Below are 8,159 nucleotides of genomic sequence, written 5' to 3' on the forward strand. Positions count from 1 at the left end.
GTGAAATGACACATTGGGAATGTTTGTAAGGACAAAGAGAGGACTCTTTTAAAAAAGCAATGCTTTATCTGCACAGTGAGATTCTCTGACACTGTAAAGAGGAATCAGGAGAGTCTCCTTACTGACATCAGAAGGTTGCTAGGATAGGCTGTTCAGCATGGGGGAAAAAATACCAAGAAGCAGAAGGGTGCTAACTTTTGCATAAGAAATGGAGGAAAATAAGCATATATTCATATCTGCTTCATATACATAAATGCTGGGAGGTAGAAAAGAAACTAATAAAAATAGTTCCTTTGGGGGACAAGATAAATAGAGCAGATGAAGACATGGATGTGAGACCCCTCAGAGCATTCCTTTATTAGAGTTTTGATATTAGAGTCATATAAATGTATTCTCCTCACATTTTTTTACAAAGGAGACACATTCAAACATATTTAGACCCCAGTGACTTCTGGCTTTGCTTCTGACAGTGGAATGGTGAGCTGCAAAGAGTTTTTATAATCATGGAATTTTTGAACACCACCCACCTGTGTTAAGCAGGGGCTGAGAGGGGGCTTGAGAGGGAGAGATGGAGAAGAACCAGGATCTGTCCTGGAGGAATCTGTCAGTCAGATTTTTACTGCTGGGACCAAAATACCTGACAAAGAGGGCAACATTTATTTGGGCTCATGGTTTCAGAGGATTCAGTCCATGGTCACTCCATCATGATGAGGAAGAACATCATAGAGAAAGGGCAGGGGCAGAGTAGCGGAAAGCTGTTTAACTCATGGTAGCAGGAAGCAGAGAGAGAGAGAGAAGCCAGAAACAAGACATCACCATCCCTGTTCTACTTCCTCCAGCCACACCCACCTGCCTATAGTCACTATCTGGAAGCCAATTTAAATTATTAATCTACCAAATAAGATTAATCCACTGGTGATGTGACAGCTCTCGTCATCCCCTCAAAGCCTCACCTCTGAACCTTGCTACATTGGGGGTCCACGCTTCCATCACATGGACTTTCTGGGGACATTAAATATCCAAACCATCACAAGGCACTTGCAGCCTACCAGAGGAGATCATAGAGGAAACAACTGGTGACAATGTTGTGCCATATGAAAGGGAAGTGCAAGGTGCTGTGGAGGTTGCAGGAGAGAGAGTTAGCTTTGGGAGGAAGGGGCCGAGAGGGTCAGAGCAGAATACAGGAGAATGAGGCTGTAAAAGAGATAGAAGAAAAGAAATTGGGGAAGAAAAAGAATGTACAGAGGCCCAGTCCAGCAGAAAGAAAAGGACTGGAATATGGGGAGACTTGAGAGTGCTTGGTTAGATGCAAGCAGTCAAGAATGGCTGCAAGGGAGGAGATAGGTGTTAACATGAGATTGGTGGGATGTCAAAGACAGAAGAGAAGGGACAAGCCATGAGGATCCTCATTCGTTATTCTTGACAGATGCTGCTCATTGTGCTACCCATATCTGTTCTCCCTTTATCCAGTATTCCCTTCTTGCTCTGCCTACAGCCTGTGGGAATAAAGACGATACATCATACCCCCTTTGCAAATTAGTGTACCTGTATGACTGAATCACAGCCAATGGGGTGTAAATGGAAGGAATGTGTGCAACTTCCAGGAAGGGTCCTTCAAAGGAGGGGCTGTGTCTTTCTCCTCCCCATTCCATTCGCAGGAATGCAAATATGGCTAGAATAGCCTTCTTCTTTTTCTTAAATAGAAAAAAATTTAATTTAATATTCAGCTTGATTAAAATATTTTCCCACATCTTTATTGGTGCATTATATTTGTACATAATGATGGGATTTAATGTTACATATTCATACATGCACACACTATAATAATATAATTTGGCCAATATCACTCCCCAGCACTTCCCCCCTTCCTGCCTTGGTCCCTTTCCTCTACTGATCTCCCTTTGATTTTCATGGATCCACCCCACCTTCTTTCCTTTTCCCTCTCTAGCTTCTACTTGTGAGAGAAAACATATGACTCTTGACCTTCCAAGTCTCACTTATTTCACTTAACATAATGGTCTCTAGTTCCAGCCATTTTCCTCCAGATGACATAATTTCATTTTTCTTTATGGCTGAATAAAACTCTGTTGTGTATATATACCACATTTTATTTATTCATTCATCCATTGATGGACACCTAGGCTGGTTCCAGAGTTTGACGATTGTGAATTGTGCTGCTATAAAGTATAATGAAGTATGATGAAGTATGATGACCAGGATAAGAACTGAGGGATACATGCATACCTGTGTTTATAGCAGAGATAGTGCAGGGTGACTCAAACTCCATCTAAAGTCCCAACTACAACACCTGTGCCAGCCAGGCTCAGGGTCCCAAAGGTCAACTATATGCTGTACAATAATACCAAGAATGCATTTGCCTCATTCCTTCTCATTCTCCCATGAGTACATGGTGGGATTTTCCAGAGACTCCATGATGTGTGATATCTCAGTAGATCAAAGGCAGAAGCAAATATGAGCATCTACCTGTTTTATTTTCAGCCAGATATTTAAGAGCTTTTGTGAATATGTCAAATTATGCTCTTCTTCTCATGGAAGTGTTTGAAATTGAAAAACATGTAGTTGTTTGGGTAATGTAAAAGTGACATTCACACTTTGTCTGCCAAGCTGCCAAGCCTATGGGCCCCAGCATAGAAGTGGCTGCTGAGTGGTGGAGTGGTGGAGTGTTGGCCCAGGTGGGTCCTACTGCAAGTGGCAAACACAGCCTGTGGCTTCATGGAGCCTGCCATTCAGATGCAGACTGTCAATGCCCAGGCAAGCCAAGGCACACCAATCTGTCATCCTTTGGATGGACGTCTGCTACAGAGGTCCACTCCACACATTGCTACAGTTCCACACTACAACCTCAACGTCCAGCTTCCTGATCTGCTGTGGGAAAATAGAAAATTGGCACTTAAGAACTTACCAATATGTACTTATACATTTTTGGTGAGAATGTAAATTGATGCAACCACTCTGAAAAGCAGTATGGAGATTTCTCAAAACACATGGAATGGAGCCACCATTTGACCCTGCTCTCCCACTCCTCAGTATATACCCAAAGGATTTAAAACCAGCATGCTACAGTGATGCAGCCACATCCTTGTTTATAGCAGCTAAATTCACAAACAGCTAAGCTATGGAACCAGCCTAGGTGTTCTACAATAGGTGAACAGAAAATGTGGTATATGTACATAATGAAGTATTACTCAGCCATAATGAAGAATGGCTTTATGACATTTGCCAGCAAATGGATGGATCAAGAGAAACTATTGTGCTAAGCCAATCCCCCAAAACAAAGGTTGAATGTTTTCTCTGATAGGCAGAAGCTAACCCACAATAAGCGGGGTGCAGTGAGAGAAGAATAGAAGTGTAGTTGATTAGACAATGGGTAATGGAGGGAGGGGATGGGGGACAAGCAAAGCAAAGACAGTGGAATGAATCTGACGTAGTTTTCCCATGTGCGTATATGAAACAACACAATGAATCCCACCACCATGTACACATTAGAACGGGATTCTAACTAGAATAAGATATATTTCATTTTGTATAATTATATCAAAATGGATTCTGCTGTCATACTAAAAAGAACCAATAAAAATTTTAAAATATAAAATATGCACAATAAAAACATGAGTTGTTTATGCAATATTTATGGATAGAAAGAAAAGCTAATCAAAAAATGAATTGCTCCCAAATTAATGCATAGAATAAAAAGTAAAATACCAACAAGGGTTCTCAAGACACAGAGAAAACTGATGCTAGAAATGGAGCCAAGACCATTATGGATAGATTAGCACTAGTGGTTATCAACATTATTTTAAACCTACATATTTTAAAGAAAATGTTTAGATCAGTTAAATTGAAATTTAACTAGAACAAAATAATGCTTATTATTTTTAGTTGTATTATTCTCTGGATTTTCACAAGTATGTATGTTATATGACTACTATGAAAAATAAGAGATAGGAGCATTTGATCACCCTTACGTATTATCGTATGCTACTGTTTAGTTTGCTCCAACCATTCTAAAATCCCTTACAAACCATAATTTGCTTTTTTTTTCAGTATTGACTTTTGCAAAATATCTTAAAAATGGAACCATGAAGTACATATATTTCACATCTACTTTATTTTATGTAGCATGATGTTTCAGGATTTGTCCATGTTATTCCACATACGTTTCTAAATAAGGTTTTGTGTACTGATAAACTTTGTTTAGTCACATGTTTTCTTTCTTTTATTCTTTTTTGGGGGGTGGGGGTGGGGTTCTCTTTTTTTCCCTTTTGGAACAGAGTTTCAAATCCAGGCCTTTGGGAATGTGAGGCAAGCATTTGCCACTGAGCTATGAATAAACCTACTATAAGTATGCAAAAAAAAAAGGCAAAAAACCTGGCCAATTAAATATGTCAATTAAGGTTTCCAAGCCTTAATTAGCATAACTTTGGACCAATAGCACTGGTACTTCTTTCAAACCCTAATTAGCATAAATTTGGACCAATAGCAGTAAACCAAGGACTATATAAACCCCTATCCAAGAACTCGGATGGAGAAAACCTGCTATGTGCCTGATATTCCAGTGTGAGTGTTCCATTCTGTTTCCTGGTGCACAGTTAATTCTTCAACTTCATGAGATAAGAATTAGAAAGAAGAAGAAGTGGTTGGTGAGCCTCTGGGGTCTGCTGCAACACTGGAGGGCAGGGCCTGCCACTGGGAGAGGCGTGCAGAGGCCTGCAGCTTGCACAGACCCCCACCCGCCTACAGAAGCAGCTGAATTTTATCTCAGAACTCTGGTTTCAAAGGTATTGTTTTATGTTAGATAATTAGTAACTATTTCAATTTCTCAACTTTAATTCCTATTAGTGAAAATGCTGAGATTTCCTGATGAGATGAAAAGGTTCTGTAAAGTGGTGTTAGGCCATGAGAATGAAATGGGGTGTGTTTGTGGGGGTTCTCTCCCTTGTCTGAGAGTTGACAGATGTGAAAAAGGCAGCTGTGGTGGTGGAAGCAGAAGCAATGGGATGGTGACTGAGAGGGAACTTCTATCATGTCACTGTGCTGGTGACCTGAACCAGCATGGATGGGACCCAGCCATCACTGAAGAAGGGTAGTCTGTGGGCTTTTATTAGAAGTTGTCTAGGTTCTTATTTCACTTGTAGTTTGGTGGGTCATGGGAGTAGAATGACGAGATTCTCCATGATCAATTGGAATTTCATTAGGTCTTAGATTAGAAAGAGGAACCTCTTTCATGTACTCACATAATAGGTGTGTTTATATTTCCTTCTCGCATGTACCTTGACAGCCAAGAGGCAAGATGTGGGTGGGAGGTGGGGAAATTGAATCTGAAATATTTTGGCATAACTGAAGAGTCATGATATGTTGTACCAAATGGGAGTGGGACAGAAAGTGGGCTTCTTCAGGAAAATGGAACTGGTCACATTGAAATCTGGCAGAGTTCAGGCTCCACTGGCACTGATGAGTCCCTGTGAGATCTAGGTGGTTTTGGACCTAGATCTACAATGGGCGACTACAGGGGAAGTCGCCCATTGCTCTCCTCAGACAAGGCTTACTGTCCCTTCAGAATAAGCACGCTGTCTGAAAAGCAGATGAAAACATAAGTCCAAGAGAAAAGCCAATAGCATGATTGGGTAAAAACTCCGTCCATTTTAAAAGAATACTTGTGGAAATTGCATACATCAGATTTAAAATCTAGTCCCATCTCTCACTGCCCTAGTCCACAGAAATTGCATTGTAGAAAGGAAGGTTTCTTTGATTCATTGCACATAACTTCAGGAAGCTGGCTTTTAAAACACTTGCTCTGGGCCTGAACCGGAACCGCTTGCCGAGGCCGCTGCTGCCGCTGGGGCACCTGGCGCGAAGCGCAGGGGGTGGAGGCGGCCTTCGCCACGCCACCCGCCATGGCTGCGGCGGGGTGAGCACCGCACAGCGGCCGCAGTCGCGCGCGGACCTGAGCGCTCCTTAGCCGCGGACAGGCTCGGGCATGCGAGCACAGAGGCTGAGGAGAGCCGGTGCCGCCGCCCGCTCGTCGCCGCCGCCCATGGCGAGGCCCAGCTGCCGCCGCCGCTGCTAACCCGGCGGCCGGCCGAGGCTTCCGCCCCCTCCCGCGGCGCAGCGGGCGGGCCTCCCTCCACGCCCCCGCGCCCCGCACGGGGGACCGGGAAGAAGGCGAAAGCAGCAGGAATCGGGGGCAGCCGAAGATGGGGAACACTACCTCGCGCTGCGTGTCGTCCAGCCCCAAGCTCCGGAGGAGTGCCCACTCCAGGCTGGAGTCCTACCGGCCTGACACGGACCTGAGCCATGAGGACACGGGCTGCAACCTGCAGCACATCAGCGACTGGGAGAACATCGACGATTTGAACATGGAATTCAATCCTTCAGATCATCCTCGGGCCAGCACAATATTCCTCAGTAAATCTCAGACAGACGTGAGAGAAAAACGCAAGAGTCTCTTCATTAACCATCATCCTCCTGGACAAATTACAAGGAAATACAGCTCCTGCTCTACTATTTTCCTAGATGATAGCACAGTCAGTCAACCAAATCTCAAGTATATAATTAAATGTGTAGCTCTTGCAATATATTACCACATCAAAAACAGGGACCCAGATGGAAGGATGCTCTTAGATATTTTTTATGAAAACCTTCATCCTCTTTCGAAATCCGAAGTGCCACCAGATTATGACAAACAACCCAGAGCAGAAACAGATCTACCGGTTTGTTCTAACACTGTTTAGTGCTGCTCAGCTGACAGCCGAATGTGCCATTGTCACCCTGGTATACCTTGAAAGACTTTTAACGTATGCAGAAATAGATATCTGTCCGGCCAACTGGAAGCGAATTGTTCTAGGGGCGATCCTTCTGGCCTCCAAGGTGTGGGATGACCAGGCCGTGTGGAATGTGGATTACTGCCAGATCCTGAAAGACATCACGGTGGAGGACATGAATGAGCTACAGCGACAGTTTCTTGAATTGCTCCAGTTCAACATCAACGTCCCTTCCAGTGTATATGCCAAGTATTATTTTGATCTTGGTTCTTTGGCAGAAGCAAATAACCTGAGCTTTCCTTTGGAGCCACTGAGCAGGGAAAGGGCCCACAAGCTTGAGGCTATTTCTCGCCTCTGCGAGGACAAGTACAAGGACCTGAGAAGATCCACGAGGAAGCGGTCAGCAAGTGCTGACAATCTGAATCTGGCGAGGTGGTCCCCAGCCATCATCTCCTAACCATGGATGTCCCCACTGGAGGCCGCACCATCCCTCAGTTTCTCCTTTAGTTTGAGAAAAAATGAACTTGGGGTGGTTTTGTTTTTGTTTTTCCCTTTCCTTTTCTTTTTTAACTCATAGCTCCATCAGGCTGCCTTCATGACCTCCTCCACGCTGTGTGAACTGCACGCAGCAAGGCTTTGAGGAAGCAAGATCAGAATTGTGGAAATCCTGTTTCATGCCTTTCCCCATCATCAACAGCACTTCCTTCGTGGAGGAAACAGACTCTAATCCTGGAGGAGGAAATAAAGGGAAAGGGAAGTCGTGTGGATGCAGGGAAAATGGTTGAATGCCTTGGCTATTTCTTAAGTCTCCCATCTGGTCAGTAGATGAATATGACAAAAAAAAAAAAAACAACAACAACAAAAAACCACACAGTAGATAGCAGAGATGGATGTGCATTAAAGACAGGAGTGCCACGTTTATCACCCCCATTTGGATCAGTATGTTCTGTAAGACTTCTTGCATTCCTTCTTGCTGCTTTTTTGGGATTTGGGGGATTTTCATTCGTTTGTTTTTATTCTGTTTTCATTTTGGTCCCACAGAGTAGAGAATATAGTTTGTACCCACCATGGCACAGACATCCAAATAAATAGTACTGGTTTGTTTCTCTCTGCACTACTCTGCAAGCTGACTTTTCTTTGTATTCCCTGCCTAATTCATTCTTCTACTTCCATGTCCATTGTTGCAAGCAATATTATTCTCAATTTTTATATGTTTACTTTAAATCAAAGTTAGTCTATTTGTATAAATTTTTTTAAAAATCTAAAATTTAAAAAAATGGGGTGGGTGGGGTATTCCAGTGGGCAGACCATCGAAGGGAAAATGTTACTATTTACTGAGGTATTTTTCACAGAATGATGAATAAAACAACTCAACTT

At 43.2% G+C, this 8,159-nt stretch overlaps 1 pseudogene; it reads left to right on the forward strand.

Annotated features, from left to right (window-relative positions):
• Positions 1-6,214: 6,214 nt before the first annotated feature.
• Positions 6,215-7,369, forward strand: LOC143386548 (cyclin-Y pseudogene; annotated as a pseudogene).
• Positions 7,370-8,159: the final 790 nt, after the last annotated feature.

Source organism: Callospermophilus lateralis, unplaced genomic scaffold, assembly GCF_048772815.1.
Source record: "Callospermophilus lateralis isolate mCalLat2 unplaced genomic scaffold, mCalLat2.hap1 Scaffold_619, whole genome shotgun sequence".
NCBI lineage: Eukaryota > Metazoa > Chordata > Mammalia > Rodentia > Sciuridae > Callospermophilus > Callospermophilus lateralis.